This window comes from Podarcis liolepis (assembly GCF_965112155.1).
Source record: "Podarcis liolepis genome assembly, chromosome: Z".
NCBI classification, from domain to species: domain Eukaryota; kingdom Metazoa; phylum Chordata; class Lepidosauria; order Squamata; family Lacertidae; genus Podarcis; species Podarcis liolepis.
Window position 1 is genome coordinate 29,272,490 of NC_139570.1, and position 11,751 is coordinate 29,284,240.

The following is an 11,751-nucleotide window of genomic DNA, read 5'->3' on the forward strand; positions in this document are numbered from 1 at the left end:
CTGGAACGTGTCCAGAGGAGGGCAACCAAAATGGTCAAAGGCCTGGAAATGATGCCTTATGAGGAATGGCTAAGGGAGCTGGGCATGTTTAGCCTGGAGAAGAGGAGGTTAAGGGGTGATATGATAGCCATGTTCAAATATATAAAAGGATGTCACATAGAGGAGGGAGAAAGGTTGTTTTCTGCTGCTCCAGAGAAGCGGACACGAAGCAATGGATCCAAACTACAAGAAAGAAGATTCCACCTAAACATTAGGAAGAACTTCCTGACAGTAAGAGCTGTTTGACAGTGGAATTTGCTGCCAAGGAGTGTGGTGGAGTCTCCTACTTTGGAGGTCTTTAAGCAGAGGCTTGACAACCATATGTCAGGAGTGCTCTGATGGTGTTTCCTGCTTAGCAGGGGGTTGGACTCGATGGCCCTTGTGGTCTCTTCCAACTCTATGATTCTATGATTCTATGAACTTTCACTATCCCTGCTTTCCTCCCTAGGAGCTTGGTTGGGGGGGATGTAAACAGCTCTCCATCCATGGATTTTAACCTCAAACCCACCCTATGAGATGATTTAGGCTGAGATATAGCAACTGCCTAAGGTGCGTTTCATAGCTGATCAGGGATTTGAATCTCAATTTTCCCATCTTAGTCCCTCATGCTACATACCCTCTGACAGTCCCAGAACTACAGAAGCTGTCCCAGTTTCTGTTCTGATCCCGTAATGTCCCAGTTTTCCTTTTTCCTCCTCTCCCCATCTCGAAGTACAATTAAAAGTTGTGTGTCTGTTTGTGTAGGTGCAAGAACGGAGACCTGTGTATCCTGAAAATAAAATACCAACCCCAAATGAAGGAAATGATGATACTGGCATATGAAGTCCTCCCTATGATTTTGAAGGAAAAGGTCACCAAATCCAGTGCAAATTCTTCAATTGCATTGCTTCAACAGCCAGCCATTTCTTAGGAAATGCAGTGTTGATTCCTTTATTGTAAATAGAGCCTTACGCTGTCTACTCATAAGTAAGTCCCACAGCATTCAGTGGAGCTTATTCTCAGATAATTGGGTAAAGACTGGGCAGCCTTACACTGCAACCGAGATCATTTTTACTCAGATGTAAGCCCCGCTGAGTTCAATAGAATTTACTCTTCGACATGTTCCTGTGCATTCTGAGTTTCCATTATCCCGCCTTTTTCCCTGACAGGGACTCAAGCCAGCTTACAGCTAAAATTTAATTTCATTCTGTTTATCTGTGGAAGGTGTTGTACACGATCCCTCCCCTCACACATTTTTTCTTTACAACAATCCTGTGAGGTAGGTTCAGTGGAGAGGTGGTAATTGGCTCAAGGTGACCAAGGTAAGATGTGTATATGATGTCTATGGCCTTGGCTACATTTGTAAAGATAAAGGGCTTTATATGTGTTAAAGCACTATGACACCAGATGGCGCTATTGAGTTCCATTTTTGCCAGCGGAACTTCCCTTTACGAAGTACATAATGCGTTTAAGTGAATCGCTTCTTTGACGCGTCTAGATCCAGTCTCTCTGTTTGGCAAGATCAAACGTGGGAGAAGCTTCCTGGGGTAGAACAGGATGTTCCTTTTTTCATTGGAGAAATGTTGGAGGGTATGATGCTATACCTCTCTATATGAGGTATGATGCTAGCTTACCTCTCTATAATTACAGCTGACAGGCAGAGGGAAATCCCTGAAGCAGTTCCATTGTCTGTAAAGGACATTCCCATCCCTGACTGACTGTGCAAAAGTTTGAGCAGGTTGCTGAATGATACATAGCTTGGTTGGTCTATGGAGAGGGGAAAACCCACTTGGCCCTACTGTGAATATTATCTATTCCATCCCTCAGTTGCAAGGAAGATTGTTTTCCACTGCTCTAGCAGCAGACAGAGAAATTAACCTTGCATTTTTCTGACTGTTGGAGTGAAGTGTGCCCCTGATATTATTCTAGAAAAGAAATGTGCCTCTTGCATAAAAAAACAAACCTGGGGAATTCTGCAATGCACTCTTCATGCTGTGCCTGGAAGCATTTACAGTTTGCCAGCCGAAGACAAAAATTAACCCACAGATTAACATGTTAAATTTCACTTTATGGTCCCTCAAGAAATGGAACCAAATGTGCTAGTGCATAGCACATTTGCATTGATTTCCTGTCCCATGATCTGTTACATTGCAATGTACGTCTGGGGTTGGAGGCAAATACATTCCAGTGCCAAAACTGTATGGAATGTGCAAAGAGGTCAAGCCTGGGAATTTGTATGTTTCACAGCTATTTTGGAATTACGGGAAAGGAACTTGGCTCTTTGTGGCATGAAGTCAAGCACAGCGGTCACACAGGTGTAATAAACCAACAGGGCTCAGTGGCATTCAGCCTTGCAGTCACAATCCTACATTATTAGAAGATTTTTTGGGGGGATGTCTAAAAAATTGAAACGAACTGCTGAGAGATGAACTGGTATTGGGGAAGGAAAGGTGGGGAAAGAGGTGAAGTCAAAGAACATTCTTCCAATCCTTTTAATATTGAACTATGCAAAGGCTTAGGGACGCGGGTGGCGCTGTGGGTTAAACCACAGAGCCTAGGACTTGCTGATCAGAAGGTTGGCGGTTCGAATCCCTGCCACGGGGTGAGCTCCCATTGCTCGGTCCCTGCTCCTGCCAACCTAGCAGTTCGAAAGCATGTCAAAGTGCAAGTAGATAAATAGGTACCGCTCTGGTGGGAAGTAAACGGCGTTTCCGTGCGCTGCTCTGGCTCGCCAGAAGCGGCTTAGTCATGCTGGCCACATGACCCGGAAGCTGTACGCCAGCTCCCTCAGCCAGTAAAGCAAGATGAGCACCGCAACCCCAGAGTCGTCCACGACTGGACCTAATGGTTCCTTTACCTTTATGCAAAGGCTTAGATTCATAGAACTATAGAATTGAAAAGGATCCAAAGGGTAATCTAGTCCAAGCTCCTGCAATGCAGGAATCACAGCTAAGGAACTCCAACAGATGGCCATCTAAGCTCTGTTTCAAAATCTCCAATAAAGGATAGTCCACCACCTTCTGAGGGAGTCTGTGCCACTGTCAGAAAGTTGTTCCTAACGCTTAATAGGAATCTCCTATTCTTGTAGCTTGAAGCCACTGGTTTGGGTCCTACCCTCTGAGGCAGTAGAAAACACGCTGGCTCTACTGTCCATGTGACAGCCCACCAAATATTTTAAGATGGCTATTCTATCATCCCTCTTCTCCGTGTTTCCAGACCCTTGCCCACCCTCCTCCGCACACATTCCAGTTTGCCAATATCCTTCTTAAATTGTAGAGCCTCATAATCCAGCTATGCAAGAGGATTGACCCATATGAGCAGATTGCAAAAAAGATTCAGGTTCCTCTCAGAATTGGTGAACAATTCTGAAATTGACGACAGTAGTAGTAAATATTGTATTACAAAGATGATGTTGACCACAAATTAGTAAACAAGTGTTATCAGTTAAAATAATAATGGCACCTTGGGAAAGAAGAAAGAAAACACGCCATCCAAAATGCAATGTGCAAAAATTCTCCAACTTATTGGTGAGCCACACCTAATTGATGTGCTTAAGCTGCACCTCTGGTTACGAACTTAATTTGTTACAGAGGTCCGTTCTTAATCCAAAACCGTTCTTAACCTGAGGTGCGCTTTCACTAATGGGGCCTCCCGCTGCTGCCGCACCGCCAGCACACGATTTCCATTCTTATCCTGGGGCAAAGTTCTCAACCCAAGGTCCTACTTCCAGGTTGGTGGAGTTTGTAACCCGAAGTGTTTGTAACTCAAAGCGTTTGTAACCCGAGGTACCACTGCACTTGACAATGCCTGTCTCGAGCTGAAAAGCAGAAAGGAATTTTCCAATGCTATCCTTTATAAAGAACAAAAAATTAGGTCACCAATGAGAGGAAGAGCGCTGAGAGTCCAATGTGGCTTCCACTTGAGTGCAGGAAGCTCCTACAGTCAATTGGAAGCTGCACCTTGGTTTTCGAACAGTTTTGGGAGTCAAACGGACTCCCAGAATGGATTAAGTTCGACAACCAAGGTACCACTGTAATCCCTTGCTATACATCAAAGGGTGTGTCTAGCAGTATCATGAATCAGAAGGAAGGGGGTATTGGTCAGTGGGCTTTATAAGACTTGGCAAGTTTTCTGTCACATCATGAATCTTTGCACCTGGAAGATAGCACACCTCCCAGGACATATTGTTACTTTCGCACTTTGCTGCCTCTATCCCCCTCAACAGAGATTCACCTACCACCACCACCTACCACCACCATATGTCTCTTCCTCCTCTGGAGTGTTTCAGGAATTGTTCTGCACCTTCTACAACTACTTTGGTCTGTTCTGAGGTCTGCAATTGCTGCTCTTGCTCCTCTGACCCAGTACTGGTGTCTGAATTGAGACACCAGTTCTAGGCCAGAGAATAGGAATTGATTTTACAGGTCCAGTGATATAGCATGGCTCTTGACAGTTCTACTTCTGTGTATCATGTCCCTCCAGAGGTTTGTTTCCTGCATTGGGCGATCTTCCTCCACCTGTGTCAATGTTGCAAGACAGTCCACTGTGCTCCATCAAGAAATTCCTCATTTTCTCTGATAACTTGAAGTGTGGGTGGGTGGGTTTCGAGTTGTTGTAAGTTCTCTTCCAGCAAGGCTACCAGCTTGCACTTGCTGCAGGTGTAGTTTCATGAATTCTCAGGCAGGAAGACAAACATGGCACAGAGGCATCAAAGGAACAATAACTTTCTAAATGCCCTGACTATGAGCTGGTTCACACATAATGCTACAGTCAAACTGCAGTCAATAGCCAAGGTTTGTTCCTGGGTTTATAGCTCATGGTTTGCCTGGAAGAGACAAACCACAAGCCCAGGTTTTGACAACACCATAGCTTAGCAAAGAGCAGAGCAGAAGCGGAAGGACCAGGGGGAAAGGTGCAGCAGCTGTGATCTTGTCTCGAGGAACCCTCATGCTTGCTGGCACCAAGCCACGGTTTGGCTTAGCGTTACAGTATGATCACATCTTGCATGTATTTATCTTGTGCAATTTCAACCATACGTGGTTGAAGGCCAGCTGACTGAAGTTCCACAAGTTAAATCCAAGCAAGGCTGAGAGTTGAAAAGCACTTTTTGTGCTTTGTGTGTGTGCCAGGTCTACTTTTGTGCCAGGTCTGCTTGGGGTTGCCTTGTGCATAAAGAGCTTTAAGGCTCTCTGCTTTGCTGGGTGGGTGGCAAGTTCTGCTCAGCAAGCTGCTCTAGAATGCTTTCGTGAGATCTCATGGGGCCATACCAGCTCCTGTGAGACCTGCATTGGGCATCCCTAGTGCACTGAGTGGGCCTTACTTGCTGCATGAAGCCCACTCAGCTCACCAGCTCAGGATGCTGAATGTTCCAGTTTGTTCACTGGGGGGAATGGCTGAGCTTCTTCATACAGCCATGTGCTAGGTAAAGGTAAAGGGACCCCTGACCATTAGGTCCAGTCATGGCCAACTCTGGGGTTGTGGTGCTCATCTCGCTGTATTGGCCGAGGGAGCCAACGTACAGCTTCTGGGTCATGTGGCCAGCATGACTAAGCTGCTTCTGATGAACCAGAGCAGCGCACGGAAACGCCGTTTACCTTCCTGCCGGAGCAGTACCTATTTATCTACTTGCACTTTGACATGCTTTCGAACTGCTAGGTTGGCAGGAGCAGGGACCGAGCAACGGGAGCTCACCCCGTCGTGGGGATTCGAACCACTGACCTTCTGATCAGCAAGTCAGGGGGTTGGACTCGATGGCCCTTGTGGTCTCTTCCAACTCTATGATTCTATGATTCTAAGTCCTGGGCTCTGTGGTTTAACCCACAGCGCCACCCGCGTCCTTATAGCCATGTGCTAAATACCCATTATTCAAGAACCTGAAGTCCCTATCGGCTGTATGTCTTCAAAGGCACAGAGTCCTTGCTGAATTAGGCTAGACATTTGCCCAAAGTCCCAACCGTAGCAGGGAGGGTTTCATAAACAGCACGGGGATGATTTCACACAGGCATAGAGGGGCACAGATCTTTGGAGGAATGGAGTGCAAGCCTCCACAGATACATTCTTCAGCTCAGATGCCCCTTGCCTCTTCACCCCAATGTGTGGGAACCCTGACACCTCTACCCCAGTCAGGGAGATGGAGAAAGGCTTCTCATGTAGCACTGCTGAGCTTTTTATCTGCTCCAGAACCCCATTTGGCAATACGCGATGCTGCAATGAGATAGGATGCCCCTTCCCCCATTTCCAGACCCAGTTTATGATGACATGTGCAAAGTGTAGGATAACCGGCCTAATATAACCAACATACTTATCACAGAATTGCATTTCAGGGGGTTGGACTTGATGACCCTTGGGGTCCCTTCCAACTCTACAGTTCTATGCTTAGGTCTAATTAATGCATGAAGGAGTTAATACTGTAGAGTAAGGTGTCCTGCCAGACATAGCTAGGTCACTTCCCCTTACCTTGGGAGGAAATAGTCTTTGTCCCGCCACCCCCACCCCCCACTCCCAGTCTGCCTTTGAATTCTGCATGTGAGGAGGTGTGAGCTGGTTGTTCCAGTTCAGCCGCATGGCTTTCCTCTGCCTCTTTGCTGGAAAGTGGTGGTGCCCCTTAGTTCTTTCTCCTGAGATCCCCAACCAAATTCTTCTGTTGAAGAAGAAAGATATGTGCCATGTCCCTTGCTCTCCTACTTTATAACTACCCTGCGAATCTCCCTCAGTGGAAGGCAGTGCCCGGCTGCTAGGATTGAAGTGGGATACACAACTATATGTGGAATGGGGGCGTGTTTGTATCATTCTGTCCTTTGCCTCTAGCAGTGAAATGTCCTGGACCAGCCATGCCCTGGGTCCGCCTCTGTCTAGGACTCCCCCAGCTGAGAGCTGACATGGAGCTAGACAATCACACACATGAAAGAATGTGTGATTCGCCCTGTATGTGCAATTTCCCCATATCTTTTGGAACAGAGAGGGACCACATGGGTGGAGAGAATAAAGAGCACATAATTACCCAACATCATGACACATGTTGTGCGTGTACAACCTCCAGCCTCCACAGAGCCTAGTGTCTGAACTGGGTTCCTTTTTCCTAAACAGCTATATGTTTGAAACATGGAAGCTTTAATTGCTTCAAGACTCTACTGATTACAGTCTTTTTTCCCCTTTTTTTTTTTAAAAAAAGAAAGGAATCAAATGTATTAAAAATTTAATGCCGCTGTGAGTTTCAGTGTGTGAATTTCTCTCGCTGTAGAGACCAGCTCAAAAGTTCTGCTGCCTTTGGGCGTTGCGTGAGTTTGTGCCACCCTATAACTTAATATTACTGCTGTAAATATGAGGGAAATGAAACCCGTATGCTCTCCCTGCGGTAAAACAGTCCCCATCTAGTTAAGTTAAGCTCCTGATTTTCATAAACCACTTTTTTTCTTGTTAAAGTAATACCACATTTAAGTTTAGGGTTTGTTTTTAAGTAGAATAAAGAGTTAAAGTAATCTTTACCTTAGGGCCTCCAGATACAAAACAGTTACAAATTTGGAAAATGAAAAGGTTGAAACAGGTAAGCATTGCTGTTGATATTCATTATGAATATACTTTGTTTTGAAGATGAAACACCATAGCCCATAATACAGTATCACATAGCCCAGCCCATAAGGACGGTCCTGCTTAATCAGACCAAAGGCTCAGTCAGCCCAGCATTTTCCTGTCTCCATTAGGAAGCCTAAAAGCTGGGCACAGAAGAAGGTGACGCTCCAACATTCAATGCCCCTAGAAACTGGATAGCCAAAGGTATACTGCCCCTGAATATTGAGGTTCCATTTAGTTGTCATGGTTTACAGTGTCAGAGAGCCTATACTGCATTTTTTAATTTACTTGTTTATTTAGAGCATTTGTACCCTGCTCTGTAGAAAGGCTGACACACAATCAGTCCTTTTTTTTCTTTAAAAAAAACTGTTTAGGGGTACTCTCATTTTGATTCAATAAAATCACCATTTCATAGTTCAAATCAGGGAAAATAAATACAGTAAATGGACAAAAGTACAAAGATTCACAAAATGTTTAGAGGTATGCGTACCCCTGTGTCCCCCCAGAAAAAAGGACTGCACACAATCAAAACAAAAACAGTCCCCTACCTGTATACTTATGATACACACACACACACACAAGGAATATGTACAGGGAGGGAAGAGGAAAACAAAAACAAAAACTTGGACACAAATTTCTAAACTGTTGTTTCTATATTGACCAGCTGGCATAGTTCTTGGGTAGGAGGTGCTGGATGGAACTGTGCCTCCAGGAAAGATGGAGGGAGCCTTCTGCATCCTAGCTCTCCCAATGAGGCAGATCAATGGAATGGCTGCTCCCAGTTGATGGCTGGGATAAGGGGAGGGGAGGTCTGATGGAGCTAAAGGAGGCAACTCTGCTCCCCAGCTCTCCCACATGAATTTGTATAAGTTGGTTTCTGCCTCCTGCTGTATAGAGTGGTACCTCAGGTTACATACGCTTCAGGTTACAAACTCCACTAAGCCAGAAATAGTACCTCGGGTTAAGAACTTTGCTTCAGGATGAGAACGGTGTGGCAGCAGCAGGAGGCCCCATTAGCTAAAGTGGTCTTCAGGTTAAGAACAGTTTCAGATTAAGAACGGACCTCCGGAATGAATTAAGTTCTTAACCTGAGGTACCACTGTATACAGAAATGTTGGTTGGTTGGTTTTATTCCTTTGACAATTTGTATTTGTCTGCTTTATATGTTTTTTGCTTTATATCAAACCTACTTTTGTTTTGGGCTGCCTTTTTTAGCTTCATAGAGCAAGGCTTGCATATTTTTTTTAAGACTTCTTGCCTTTTATAGCTTTCTTGACACTGCTATTTAACCTTGCTGGCATCCACTTGGACATGTTCACCATATTTCTATTTTATGGTATGCATTTTTAGCCTTCTCCTCCTTCATGAATTTGTACAATCCTCATTGAAAGCCAGAGAAGCTGGTGGCCATCACTGCCTCCTGTGGGAGGGAGTTCCACAGTTTAACCATGGACTGAATGAATAAGTACTTCATTTTGCCTGTCCTGAATCTTCCAACATTGATCTTCATTGGATGTCCATAAGTTGAGGTGCTATGAGAGAAGGGGGAGAAGGGGGACTTTTCTCTATACAGTGGTACCTCGGGTTAAGTACTTAATTCATTCTGGAGGTCCATTCTTAACCTGAAACTGTTCTTAACCTGAAGCACCACTTTAGCTAATGGGGCCTCCTGCTGCCGCCGGAGCACGATTTCTGTTCTCATCCTGAAGCAAAGTTCTTAACCCGAGGTAATATTTCTGGGTTAGCGGAGTCTGTAACCTGAAGCATATGTAACCTGAAGCATATGTAACCCGAGGTACCACTGTACACTTTCTCCTTGTCATGCATAATTTTATAAATTTATTTTCATGTGGTCTCTTGTTCACCAAACTATGTTACAACAGGGCAAGGGAAACAAGATTTATGTGAAGTCTTTTAGATACTTAAGGGGTGGGAATCCCCCATCGATACATGAAGGATGATGATATACTGTTTCACCATCTAATTTATTTTGGATTATGTCATACTGAGACATTACATAAAGGACACTGCGCCACAAAGAAGGACTCTGAATGTTCACCCCACCCCCCAAAAAAGGGTCAGTGTGTCAAAGATCTTAGTACAGCAGCCCAGCTCCTCGCCCAAGGTGGGTATGCAGGGGGAAGGGTGGTTGAAGGGGGAGCACAAACACAGGAAAGGCATCCTACTGAGAGATGGTTTTGAACCAGAGCTTGCATCATTAGTCTACCTCATTACCCTGTCTTTACTGCCAAAGGCAAAACAGGTGCAAGTTTGCCAAACGGGAAGAAATTGCAGCCTTGTTATGGGAATCCATACTTCAGGGAAATCTTTTTTTAAAAAATCCCTCCTTACATATTGAAAAACTGCCTAGTTATGCAGACAGGAAAAGCATAAGAATTCAGAATTCAATATGGTATGTTGTTAACCACTGACACTGTCTGGGGGTCAACCCCTTTTCAGCAGCATTCACTCTCCCCTCCCCAGCACTCACACATGGAATGTGTGGCCTAGCCTTGAAATCTGCCAGAAAAGCCTCTGGTCCACTGGGCCAGTCGTGTCCCATGATCCTCGTTATGACTTCGCAATAGATTCTGACTGCGCTGTGGTGATCAAAGATGACTTGGCAGAGGCTGTATACAGTATATGTTCACATGCCTGCGTTATTCGCTCATGAAGCGGGGTGGGGGGGTGAAAGGAGTCGTTTTTACATCAAGAGAGGGATGTGAGTGAGGGGAATTAAGCAATCCACACGCATTCCTAGGGATAGGGGAGAAATCTGATTCGGTTCATAATTTAAGGACAACCTGCTTATTTTGCACTTGCTGAAACAAGACGAAAAACCAAAACACAACCATTCTTTGAAATTTGCACTTCCCTGAATTTTGCGATGCAGTTCTTCAGCGAAGTCATATGTGTAAAAATGCATTTAATGGGGCAAAGCATGTGTAAAGTGCATATGTTAGTGAAAATAATATACTAGGAGAAACAGTGTTGCCAAAAAGAAGGCAAAATGGCAGATCAAAACTTGTTTTATTTTATTTATTTGGAGCCAAAGCGGTTCTAAAAGCAGCTTACATACAATCAAAACATGATACTTAATACCCACAGGTTTACAATCTAAAATAAAACATGACACACAAGAGAAAAGTGACAGGGAAGTAAGAGGAACATCATAATCAAATCCAAGCACTGATTTCTAAACAGTTGTTCCTACAATGCCCATCTGGCGCAGCTGAGTGCCAAGAGGTCCTGAGTACAGATGAGCCTCCAGCAGTGGCAGACCTTGAGGTCTCAAATTTCAGCGGTGCCCTATGCGACACCAAAAATCGGTACCCCTTCCATCTCTTGCCTTCCATTCTACAACATAATTGTGGCACCCCCTTGGCTCCACGCCCAGTGCAACCAAACTGGCCGCACTCCCTTATATCTACCTCCAACAAAGCTGACAGAGCGAGCCTCCTGCTTTCTGTTTCTCCCACTGAGGCAGCCTGATGGAAAGGCTGCCCCCAGGTGGCAGTTTAGGGGAGAGGAGGTCTGATGGAGCTGGCCTGTCAGAGAGGAGCTGATGGAGTGAGCCCTGCTTCCCAGCTCTGCCCCTAGGAGATAGTTTATTTGATACATTTATTTCATAAAACTCAATACACTACTTGACTGCAAAAATTTCAAAGCAGTTTACAAAAAGACAAAGCAATAGAATCAAGGGGAAATTACAACACACTACAACACACAATAAACACACACACACAATTAACAAACACACACAAGAAACACTCACAAGAAACACACAATAAAAAGTTATAATACTAAAATGAATTCACACCAGCATTTCTAAGCATCTACGTAGGCTTGCCTAAAACAAGGATGTTTTTAGCAGGTGTTAAGAATACAACATCAGAGCCTGCTGGATGTCAAGTTCCAAAGGTGCTGAGTTACTAAATGATTGAGTTAAGGGCTTTGTATACTAATAGTAACACCTTGAACCAGCATGGCTATGAGTCCTAGAAGACCCGCTCCCTGCTTTGCAAGCCTTTTCCCATGTTGTCTGGGAGGCTGCTGAACAGACTCTTGCGTTCAGGTATTGTTTAGCAGGGGGTTGTTGGGGTTGTTAATGCTGTTATTTATGTTTTTTGTATTTTATTTTAGATGTTATTATTTATGTGGAAA